The 12745-nt window shown below is 43.2% G+C and overlaps 1 protein-coding gene across 6 annotated transcripts in view; it reads right to left on the bottom strand.

Annotated features, from left to right (window-relative positions):
- The window catches only part of CNOT4 (CCR4-NOT transcription complex subunit 4), a 623322-nt gene that overhangs the window by 110591 nt on the left and 499986 nt on the right, over positions 1–12745 (bottom strand). The window lies entirely within an intron of this gene.

The raw sequence follows: 12745 nt of genomic DNA, 5'->3' as shown, positions 1-12745 counted from the left end.
TTCAAAGATGGGTATTAGTGATATTTACAAAGCTGGAAGATTTATGAATGAACACATCTGTTATTAATACATGCACTAGTCCAGCTCTACCCCAACCAAGCTAAAATCAGAAAATCAAGCTTTAAAGAAGGACGAAAAATAACTACCATAGATACATAGTTTATCACCAGATTAGAAGAATACTGAACAGGAAAGGTGCCAAACTAAACACTGCTCAGCATTGAAGAAAATCGGGAATTACTCCAAGTCCTGTGAACTAACCTCAGTAACTTCTAGTAAACAGCATTCTCCCAGTATCCCTCCGGCAACAGCAGTGATCTTTAGGTGTGCTGAAGAGTTAACTCTTGGTGCAAAAGTAATGTATGAACGCAATGAAGCGATCAATACAAATGACTGGCTTCTGTTGGTCTCAAAACATTCAAAACTTCCAAACCTCGTAGTTAAGAAAATATTCATGGCAACATGTTTATTTTGGCGTACCATAAAAAATCTACTTCAGTAGCATTATTACTGGTGAGTTGACTATATGTCGATTCCTCACCCGTTTCATATCCCCCGGCTGAATATGCAAACCTTTCATAGTTCTACTGCGCTGGTAGGGGCTGGTTCCCCACTGGCGCCAGAAAGTGATACGGATTTGATATCACAGAACCATATAGCACCCACCCTGGTGCTCCACTTTGGTGTGCCAACGTGTTTCAAATCCAGGAAAACCAGTTCCCGAATTCTCCTCAGGGCTTTGTCACTTCTCTGTATAAGATGCAGAAAAACAATAAAGTTTTATTTACCAACTTGAAACCTTTCCTCTATCCCGCATTACACTGCAAGGTATCAAAGTATGTTTATATACCTGGAACAATCTGGTTAGCGGAACCTTCCAGGTTTCGGAAGGAGGTTCAGATTAAACTGTCGGTCTCCTCATTTTGGAGGTAGTGGCTCATTGTATTCATCAGGGATATTAATTCCCTATAAAGTTATAATATTATGTATCTAAAAACGCTACTTGTTTTGCATGAAAAAGCAAAATACTTGGAAGGAGCGACAAAGGTAGTGCAATCATACCTCTATTTTACTGGTCGAGGTCTCACTTTGAAGTAATGTTAATCATACCAATCTGTATTTCGAGGCGGATTCTGACGAAAAGAATAGTACCCATTAGGACTATGCTACTTATCAACACAAAAAGTTCAAAAATTGTACACGTTTGCAAAAAGCCGCGAAAGTCACGTACCTTCTCAAAGTTCTACGGAGTTGATACTAATCATTTTCGTGTGCTAGAAAGATACTTTGTGATCCCGGCAGCTTCCAGGAACAAGCTAGCAAAGGAGGAAAGTAAATGATACAATTGTAGCCTTCTAGGACTAGACGCTTCTGAACAATCTACCGCATGGCTTTATTAAAGGCGGACCTGTTAGTAGTTAAACGCTGGAACCCACTACGTCTGCCGGCTGGATATCAAATCTCAAACTGTTCCTATTGACACAACAATATTCATTTAGCTCGTGCGAACAGATGAAAGTGGTTTTAGTTCTAATAGACCTCCTGTATTAGCAGAGGCAGAAAAGGGATGGGGGGAGGGGGGGAGACTTAGCTGGCACAATACCTCTTGCTACTACGCTCATGCAGACCATTTCGCACTCAACTGCAACAGCGGCCATTTTGAAAATCGTGCATTTACTTCCTCTTACTAGAATGAGGGATTATGGGACACTTAGTGTCTGAATCTATCAGGAAATTTGCGGATGGAAACGCTGTTTGCTTTGTTTATCAAATTATGTGCAATTCTTTTGGTTAACATTTGAGCAGACCCAGGTGTAGCACTATTTTTTACAATCTTGATAATTCAGACGGCCTATTAAGTCGTCCAGTTAGTGTGCTATTGAATTTCAGGATTAAGTATGCTTCCTTTTGCAATAACACTGTCTACATCAGCAGGGCGTTTTGTTTGGTTCACAGTAAATAGAATTGACCATTTGGAGTCATTTTCCCTATGTGCTTGTTGGACAAAATGTTCAACCATTGGCGCTGTCATGACTTTCTTTTTGATGCGCGACCTGTGTTGACTAATTCTCAGATTGACTTGATGATTGGTCTTTCCTACGTAAATCTTCATACATGGACATATCATCACGTAGACTACGTTTTTTGTCTTGCAATTTAGGAACCCTAGGTGTTTCCACTTGACACCTAGACGGTGAAATTCATTCCCTTCAATGGCATTGGGCAAGCCACACAATTCCCACATTTGTGGTGGGCCTCCAACCGTTTCATTTTCCATTGAGATAGTAAATCACTTGACTTTTGGTATTGAAACATCTGCCCTAACAATCTGTTGCCCTATACTTTGATTCTTTTTATAAGCAAAGATGGGTCGCGGAAAAGGACATTCCAAACCCTCGAGGAGGTGCCAATTTTTTAGTACCGCCTGTTTCATTTTGTGTGTGTCTGGACAGTAGGTTGTTACACATACCAACCTATCTAGCTCTTGTTTCTTTTTAGCCTTGAGGAGACATTCTCGGGGTGTGAATCGTGCCCTTTTGAATGAAAGTTTAAAGAGTTTTTTAGGATAACCTCTCTGTATCATTTTACCACATAAGGTTTGGGCATTTTCTTCATAATCGCTCAACTCTGTGCAATATCTCCTTATTCGTAGAAGATGCCCATATGGAAGATTTGCTTTTAGGTTTCTGGGGTGGGCACTTCTATGATGCAAGATGGTGTTTTTATCGGTAGCCTTCTTATACAAGGATGTTTTAAGATGTCCATCAACACCTGTTAGCTCAACATCAAAGAATGTCATTCTAGTTTTGCTATGCTCAATGGAAAAAATTTTGTCTTCATGTCTGGCATTAAGCCATTCATGGAACGCCCATAGCTCAACCTGGCTCCCCTGCCACAGGAGCCAGATGTCATCTATATAGCATAACCATTGGTTAATGTGATCTTCAAATGGGTTGTTAGTCCTCTTCATGGCGCAATACGAAAAAAAATTGTGGAGACTGCTATTTCTGGGGCATAAGTATAAGTATAAGTATAAACCGTTTTGTAACGCGCTCTGTTACTGGTGAGTATCCTGGCGCGGGGAAAAAGACAGAGAGGCAGAGAACAAGACATCGGGGGATCCTCCTAGACTGCACTCTTGAATAGGTGAGGTTTCAGGTGTTTTTTGAAAGCAGCCACTGTCGGCGTGGAGCGTAGATGGAGAGGGAGGGCATTCCAGGCCCGAGCCACCACAACAGACAGCGACTGGCCGCCCAGTCTGGCACGTTTAAAACGGGGAAGGGACAGTTTAAACAGAGAGGCGGATCTCAGGGTGCGTGCCGGGATGTACCTTGTGAATCTCTTTCTCAAGTACGAGGGGCCCTGGTCATGAATTGCACGAAACGCCAACACCAAAGATTTGAACAGAATGCGTTGCGCTACGGGAAGCCAGTGAAGCGAGCGCAGCTCAGTGCGAACGCTCTTCCACCTGGGGATGTTAAATAGCAGGCGTACAGCCGCATTCTGAATAATTTGGAGGCGTTTGACCAGGTATGCCGGAATGCCACTGAACAGTGCATTCGCGTAATCGAGGCGAGCCAGTATGAGCGCTCTGGCAACCGACTCTCTGGCCTCCCTAGGGAGCAAGGGGAAAAACTTGCGGAGCATTTTCAGAGTGGCAAAACAGGTGCCTGTAAGTTTTTTGATGTGATGCTCAAATCTGAGATCCTCCGTAAACCAAATGCCCAGATTTTTTGCTGGTCTCCCCATCTCTTTTGGGCAGGGAATGTTAGAAGGCCAAAGTGTGCTCTTAAATGAGGGGGGGAAGGAGCCATAAAAGAGCACTTCGGACTTGTCCTCATTGCACTTCAGCTGGGCCTGTGTTAGCCAGCGAAATACCGAGGACAGACACAGATGGACTGTAGACGTGTCCAGATTGTCATCTGGCCAGGTAAACAACAATTGGGTGTCATCAGCATACCCTAAGATTTTAGCCCCAAACTGTTCAGCTAGGTATACCAAAGGTGTAATGTACACATTGAACAGTAAGGGGCTAAGTGTGGACCCCTGCGGGACCCCTGTAGGCAAAGGCTTTTGCTCAGAGGCATGCGGAGGCATCCAGACCTGCTGGGTCCTATCAGATAAAAAAAAGGACAGCCATTCCAGCACCACTCCCCCAATACCTATGGCAGACAGCCCATGGACATTCCACTTCACTTGCATGTAGAATTGCTCATTGAAAGTGAAATAGTTCTTCTTTAGAGCGATTTCGGCTAATTTTAAAATAAATGATGTTGGCACTCTATGTGGTCTCTCTCTACTTTCTAAATACAGTTTCATCACCTCCTACGCCTCGTCTGAGGGATCTGCGTATAGAGGGATGTCACGTCCATCATCACCATAATTTGTGTTTGTTGGTCAAAGGGGGTACCTTCTACCTTTGTCAAAAAATCTGTGGTGTCCCTTAGATATAATTTAACTTCTTTAAACAACGGCTTTAAGAAGAAGTCAACGTATTTTGAGATAGGCTCAAGTCAGGAATCACAGCCCGAGACTTATGGGCCGTCCCGGGGGTTCACTCAAATTTTTATGGATCTTTGGCAAAATATATAGGACGGGGGTTCTGTGGAACTTTTTCGTTAAAAATTCATGTTCTTTCAAGCCCAAAAACCCTCGGTCTTTGCCCAGTTGCAAAATTCCTGCAATTGTTCCTTGAATCTATTTGACAGGGTCCTCTGGAAACAGTCGATACCATGTATCATTCTTAACTTGTTTCAATCCCTCAGTCCAGTACATGTCACAGGGCCAAATCACTACCGCCCGCCTTTGTCCGCTTGTTTTATCACCACCGATGAGTCTTCTTTAAGACTCCGTATTGCTGCTCGTTGTCTATAACTAATATTAGAAAGTGTGTTATTGCAAAAGGAAGCATACTTAATGCTGAAATTCAATGGCACACGGACAGGACTTAATTGCCTGTCTGAATTATAAAGATTGTAAAAAATAGTGCTACACCTGGGTCCGCTCAAATGTTAACCAAAACAATTGCACATCATTTAATAAACGCAAACAGTGTTTCCATCCGTGAATTTCCTGATAGATTCAGACACTACGTGTCCCATAATCCCTCATTCTAGTAAGAGGAAGTAAATGCACGATTTTCAAAAAGGCTGCTGTTGCAGTTGAGTGAGAATTGGTCTGCAAGAGCATTGTAGCAAGAGGTATTGTGCCAGCTAATTCCCCCCCATGTCTGCCTCTGCTAATACAGGCAGTCTATTAGACCTAAAACCGCTTTCATCTGTTCGCACGAGCTAAATGAATATTGTAGTGTCAATAGGAACCGTTTGAGATTTGATATCCAGCCGACAGTAGCTCAACGCTGGTACCCACTACGTCTAACAGGTACGCCTTTAATAAAGCCATGCGGTAGATTGTTTAGAAGTATCTAGTCCTAGAAGGCTACAGTTGTATCATTTCCTTTCCTCCCTTGCTAGCTTGTTCCTGGAAGCAGCCGGGATCCCAAAGTATCTTTCTAGCACACGAAAATGATTAGTATCAGCTCCGTACAGCTTTGAGAAGGTACGTGACTTTCACAGCTTTTTGCAAACGTGCACGATTTTTGAACTTTTTGTGTTGGTAAGTAGCATAGCCCTAATGGGTACTATTCTTCTTGGCAGAATCCGCCTCGAAATACAGATTGGTATGATAAACATTACTTCAAAGAGACCTCGACCAGTAAAACAGAGGTAAGATTGCACTACTCTCGTAGCTCCTTCCAAGTATTTTGCTTTTTCATGCAAAACAAGTAGCGTATTTACATACATAATATTCTTCCTTTATAGGGAATTAATATCCCTGATGAATACAATGAGCCACTACCTCCAAAATGAGGAGACAGACAGTTTAATCGGATCCTTCTTCCGAAACCTGGAAGGTTCAGGTAACCAGATTGTTACAGGTATATAAACATACTTCGATATCTTGCAGTGTAATGCGAGATAGAGGAAGGTTTCAAGTTGGTAAATAAAACTTTATTGTTTTTCGGCATCTTATACAGAGAAGTGATAAAGCCCTGATGAGAATCCAGGAACTGGTTTTCCTGGATTTGAAACGTGTTGGCACACCTGAAGGAGCAAGCATTAATAGTGTAAACTGGCATTCGCTAGTTGAAAAATTGGTCTTCTTTTGGCGATTGTGCTCCTTTTCTGACTTTGTCCTTTATTTTGGGATATAGATTCACGCAATTGAAAGAAAAACACGAATGTGTGATGTTTGTTTGTATAATGTATTGTTTTTGGGATGTATGCTGTTTGTTTATTTTTCTTAGAGTATTAGGAGTGTAAATATAGGTTTGCAAATAGCACTGTATATTAATGGAAATGTCTTGAATGTACAGTTTTTCCCTTTTGTGCTTAAATTTGAAAAAATAGATCAAAAAGAAATACAAAGAAGACTGGTATAAATAAAAATACCGGGTCAAACCAAAGAAGTCTGTGTTTGATCCATACGTTAAGATTGTTTGAAAATAAGTTTGGTGTAGGCAAGTTTTTGTACTTTTAGAAAGTTGGCATTTTCTTACTTTAACCATTTGATGCTTTCTGCCTGTCTCTGAATACACGTCTGGGATGGGTGACAGCGAGGCTTTGTGTATTACCTTTAAACAGCCATACACAATGAGAGTTTAGATGTGACTTGATGGGCCTTAATGGGCATTGATGGGTGGCAGAGCTGAGCACAGCCTGAGTTACACCTGTATCTGGTCCACACACAAAGGGCTGCATACCCTCCCTGCAATGAGTCTAGAGCCAGGGCAGAAAATGCAGTGACTGTGCACTTCAAATGCCTCTTCGAAGTCTCACCCACTTCAAAGGCACAACTGGGTATAAGTACTGGACTTCTGACACCGCCAACTCAGTATACTTCTGGATCTGTGAATACTCTGCCAGGAAGGACTGCTGTGCTGCTACAAGGACTGCCACTCTGCTGGACTCCTGCTTTGCTGTGCTTGACTGCTGCCCTCTTGACTGGAAGTGAGAAGGACTGAACCTGCATCTGTCTGATCCAGAACCAATGTGGTTTGTCTGCTTGCCTCCCGTAGTAAGTTTCAGGGACATCAAAGACTTCCAACCATCCACCTACAGCACTTGAATTCCGCCTTCGGAGAGGTGCCAATCCAGTCCTGAGCCTTTAGATGTGGGTATAAAGTGCTGCAACTGCCAGAGTCCATGGATTGCAGTCATTGTGCCACTCCATCAAATAACATCACATCAGGGCTTCTGCATGGATAGAGTTAAAGCCTCCGCCTCGGTGCGGCACATCACCTACAACTTAAACGCATTTTCGCGGCGGGAACCAACAATTCACATACATCCAAAGGATAGACTACGATGCATTGCCCCCCATGCTCCAGGTATCGGATCTCTGTCGGAGACGCAAAGAAGGAACTTTGCAGCAGGACAAGGTTGGTCCCTATATCAGACTGGCACTCCATCGCGGTCAGCCTGAAGTTTTGGATTTGACTGTGCAATGCAACCAGATAGCCCCGGTTGGTGCTTTATACTTTTAAAGACATCTCAGTTTAATCTTTAAAAATTCATAATTCCGGTTATACTTATTGGAGTTTTGCAGACTTGGTCTAGTTTTTTAATAAATTGAGCTCCATTTTTAGGTTGAGCATAGGCAATGCGTGCACTAATCTGCGAGGCATGCTGTATTAAGGTTAGGCATATTAGTTCCTCCCATTTCACGCCCATCTTTTCAATTGGCTCCTGTTACTGCTTAGCAAAATCGTTGCTTTTCATTTGTAAACAAGCTTAGTAGTCCCTCCTTGGTACTTCCTGGCCTACAATTGTAACCTCCCATGAGGACTGACCCTTTTATTGGTGGTGTTACACGGTCTGCTTTATCTAGTTGGTTAGCACTATTTGCTTAAACTACTTTCTCCTACAAGCTGTTTTAGGCAGGACACTCTCCCACAACCGCATGTTTTTTTATTATACTAGTGGGCACACCTTATGTTTTGCAGCTTCCAACATGCAAAAGAAGCGGCACGACAGGAGGTGCCATTGTGTAGCTATAACTTTATTTTTACAAAACGCACACCATGCTTTATCTTTAACACAGAACTTTTAAAAAAACTGTTTTTTACCCAGAACGCATACTTTGCTCTATCTATAACACAGCAGCACACTTAACAATGGCGCCCATCCCATCCCCGGGCGCCATGTTTAATGTTTCAGCACTGCGACCGCTTATACTTTCCCATTAGCAGCCATCCTTCTTGGTTTTTTTCAATTACCATACCGCCTGCTTCACAGAATGTCACAGGCTGTCACGCATACGTTTTATGAAGACAGGCGCCATGCTTAGTTTTACCACGGCACTTGCGTTTGCAGGCGGATGTGGAGATTCACCTTTCCACGCATGCACGACGCATTTTTGTTTATGCACTGTGTACTTTCTCTTATTATAGCTGCCACCCGCTTTTGTTTCCCTCTCTATGGAGTACGGGCAGCTCTGCACCTGCACTGTTACTGGAGGCTGGTCCGACCTGGTCTACTGCCCCTCACATCTTCTCTACCGCCCAAGGACTCTAGCAGTTTAGTGTTCGCAACTTGAACAGCGAGGGTATGTGCTTCAAGTATCTCGCGGTTTCTTCTCTCAAGCAAGTTGGGAAACTGTATATTAGTTTAACAAACAGCCCTACAGCACTGCTAGGTGTTTCTTGGTCATAGAAAAAGGCGTGTTACACTTTTGATACTTAAAAGGCAAATTTTCCCCAGAAAGGAATGCTGGGAAAAGTGCATCACAATTTTAAAGCATTTGAGCTTTGCAACTGCGATAAGTAGTGCCTTACTGCTTTCAAAAATCTCACCAACCACCCGCTCTTTTCTAAATGAGCCTCAAAACAGCTGCCACGCAGATGTTTTATAAAAAGCATTTGCAATGCAATACGGCTCGCATTTGCGAGATTCTGAGCTATTGGCATTGTAAATGACAATGCCTTTTATTTATGGGTTTAAAAACCTGCAATAATAAAAGGCATTGTCATTTATAATACCAATAGCTCAGAATCTCGCAAATGCGAGCCCTATTGCATTGCAAATGCTTGTTCTAACTAGGTGAGATATTTCTTTGTATAGTGTTTACATTGTTTCTGTTTGAAGTGTTGCACAAATACTTTACACATTGCCTCTTAAGTTGAGCCGGTCAGCTCTGTGCCAAGCTACCAGAGGGTGAGCAGAGGTTAATTTAGGGTGTGTATCTGACTTACCCTCACTAGGATTGTGGTTTCTGCTTGGACAGGGTGCATAACTCTGCCAACTAGAAACCCAATTTCTAACATGTGTTGAACACATTTTAATACATGGTACTTACAGAGGGATGGCTGCCCTGAAAGGCAGAGAAACGCAGGCAGGGCAGCAACGGGTATCCTTTGAAGGTGCCCACTACATAACCCAGCTGGTCTAGCAACAGAAAAAAACAAAGGACCTTCGATAGGCACGCTTTCATAGTGTCTACATTCTACTTCATGCCATGCAACCAATCTGCTTCATTAAAGTAGGCTGATTCGGTTGAAGAGCGATGAACTGACAATAAAACGTCAATCACCAAAGATGAAAGCTTGACGTAGCTATTGTTTCGCTACATCTTCTGGTATGAAGGTGGAAGCTATGGAGGGTGGGGTGCAGCACCTACTCATCTAACCATGCAAGAAGACTCCACTCTAGGAGGAAGAAGCAGCTGAGGACACAGGGAGAGCTGCTGCAGGTCTGCATATCGCAACCCTCTTGGCCAGTCCAGGCCAATCAGAATGGCTTGGGCCCGGTCCTACCAAGTCTTCCTCTGAACCAGACAAATCAAGTGTGTAGGAGAAATGGCCAATGACCTGGAAAACTCTACTTTACCGAAAACATGCTCTGGAAGGCACCCTTCCATGGATTTTGGAAGTCACAGAACTGTGAGTAATAGGCATGGTAGCAAGTGGCGAAGAGGTCCACCTGAAGGGTGCCCCACAGGGCAAAGATTGTCTGAATCATCTCATGGTGGAGACTCCACTTGCAGTTAGCAAGAGTACACCAACTGAGACTGTCGGCTCTGATATTCAGTGAGCCACAAATGGTTGGTGATTTGCCAGAGCCCATTCAGATGCTTTCAAGACCAGAGGCTCAAAGCTTTTGGACAGAGAAATTGAGACACCCCTCTCCCCACTCCTCCTGGTTTGTTGACATACCATACATGTGGAGTGATGTGGCTCACTGGTTAGAGGCGGCACACCCGGAAGCAGAGGACGGCCCGGGACCAGGGTTCAATTCCCGATGTGGCAGGGTCGTGGACCAGGGTCAGCGGACTCTATAATTCTCGCCTTGGTGCCTACTCTAACCAGGGATCACACTCGGCAACTCTGGGCATTAGCTTGCCTTATCTCCACAACGGCCCCCCACATACGCCGGGGATGCCTGGTTTCACCTTGGAGATACCCAGTAGGGACCATCTCACAGGAAAAGCCAGGACGGGTTCCCCAGCGGTCTACAGCGCGGAGATACCCCATGTGGGGTGATTCATGCGCTTTACAAGACATCATTACATTACATTACATACAGTCGGTCAAGAGCTAGGCAGACCAGAAGCGAAGGGATGGGAGGAAAGCTTTGAGAGCTATCCAAATTCCACACAGTTCGAGCAGATTGATGTGAAACGGTAAACATCAGTAACAACGAGGCCAGAGTCAGGAGTATTCAGAAGCCCGCAAGCCAAACGACTTGCCCCAACAACAACTATGCCTTAACCATGCATGTGCATGGTTAAGGCAAAGATGGTCTAGTGTTCGGGATGGGCTGCGAGAGAGGAGCGTCAGAAAGCGAACACGACCGGTAAGAAGGGTTTCGGGGTCGTTTTCAGGGGGTGGGGGGGAGGAGGGGGGTAAACAAGTAGTTTTTAAGGGTTGGGGCTTTAGGGATTCGGGTAGATTTTAGGGGATGGGAGGGGGTTCGGAGTCGTTTTTAGGGGTGCCACTTGCCGTGCTCAAAGAGGCAATCAGTCCTAACACCCTCACACCTGAGCTCACTTAAAGGCTGAAATATCAGGATCATAGCCTGAATGTCCTGGACTATCTTTTAAAAAGAAAAGCATGAAACCGAACTGTGTCCAGAATGGCTCAGATGAAGGGGAGCGTCTGAGAAGGAGTCAGATGTGACTTCGGCATGTTGATAATGAACCCCAAAAATGACAGGAAGTTTGTCATAGTCTGGTGGTGGTTGCCGACTGCCTGGGGCAAGTCCATTAGGGCTTGGTTTAAATGGTAAGAGGGGCTCAAGTAGATGTCTGTCCCAGCTGAACAACCTCCGCAAGTACACCTCCAAGGTAGGGAGCTGGAGGTCAATGACTTCAGCCACCCTACGCATAACTGTTACGTAGGGAGCAATCAATTGCAGTGCCAGGCGGTGAGAGGAGCCGGACCCAGTACCAATTGGTACTATGTAGTAGAATCTCCTGCTCAGTAAGAATCAAACCATTGAAGAAAAAAAACAGTGTTTCAATAGAGAGGCACTAGACAAGAATAAATACTGGTGGCAGCTACAAGCATAAACCTGGTGACTTATTTCTTGAATTATAACAAATTTTCTTCACCCCTGTTGAAGAGCCTTTGGTTAATTTTTTCTCCATTTTATAGGCCGTTTCACACACAGCTCCTGGGAGACCAGTGCTTTACCGTTTTAAGTTTCTGATATCCATTTACAAGTTGCATTTTGGAATTCTAAATATAAGGTAGGTCACATTATTAAGGATAAAGAGGCTGTGTTGCAAAATTAAGCTTAAAACAGATTTTTTTTTTTAGATTAATGTACCGGGTACTGAGTGACAAAAACTATTTAAATTGTTTTCAAACTAAAATTTCAAAGAACAGTTACTTCCATGCTTGGAGATTATTAGAGAAGATCTTGGGAGGACCAAGCCAATAAATATAAATAAATGCATGGAACTGTAGATAAAATTGCCACTGACAAAGTTTCCATAACTATCCTTTGATCTGATTGGATCGGAGGTACCAAGTACGCAAGTGGTGCATATGTAAACTAGAGGCCAAATGTCTGAATCATTCGCTTTATCGTATTCAATTTTTTTAATAGTTGCACAGCAAAATACGCTCTCTCTAATGTACTAACAAAAGTTAACATTTCATGATAATGATACGAATTAGAAGTGATGCAAGTTATATAAATAATGTCAACAAAATCTCCTATGTATTTGTGATCTTGTTGTGTTATACCATATCTTTATGCCCAGCGGAAGATAACCACATGGCTAAACACATGTTGGCTACCGCAAAAGAAACCAGATTACTTCATTATAGTTTTAAATCTGAGAAATGTGTAAAAATAGGAGCTATACACGTGAATAGACAACGAAACACACGGCATTTGAAGTGGTCAACAATAGTCTGGTTAAGGCAACTTGAATAAATATAAAGTAAACTTTATTTGTGCAGTAGCATCATCCCTTGAGAACAGAGAGTTTAGCTTTCAGAGCATCTTTCGAGCTGGGCCTGAATTACCATTATTCTCTACCTTATCACAGAAAACATATAATAATGTTTAAACCTACCTTTCAAACCGGTTTCATATACGGATACGCTACAATATTACGGACTACGTAAGTCTATCTAGGCACTGTTCTCTTATATTTTGTCTCTGTTTTCTGTGTGGTTTTCTTTCCTGGCTTGTACAGAAGTACTGTCGTACTAAGGTATAGTAAATTAAGTTGA

This window comes from Lissotriton vulgaris, chromosome 1_2, assembly GCF_964263255.1.
Source record: "Lissotriton vulgaris chromosome 1_2, aLisVul1.2, whole genome shotgun sequence".
NCBI lineage: Eukaryota > Metazoa > Chordata > Amphibia > Caudata > Salamandridae > Lissotriton > Lissotriton vulgaris.
Note: the sequence above shows the minus strand (reverse complement) of the source record. Positions and strands in the feature narration are given on the sequence as shown.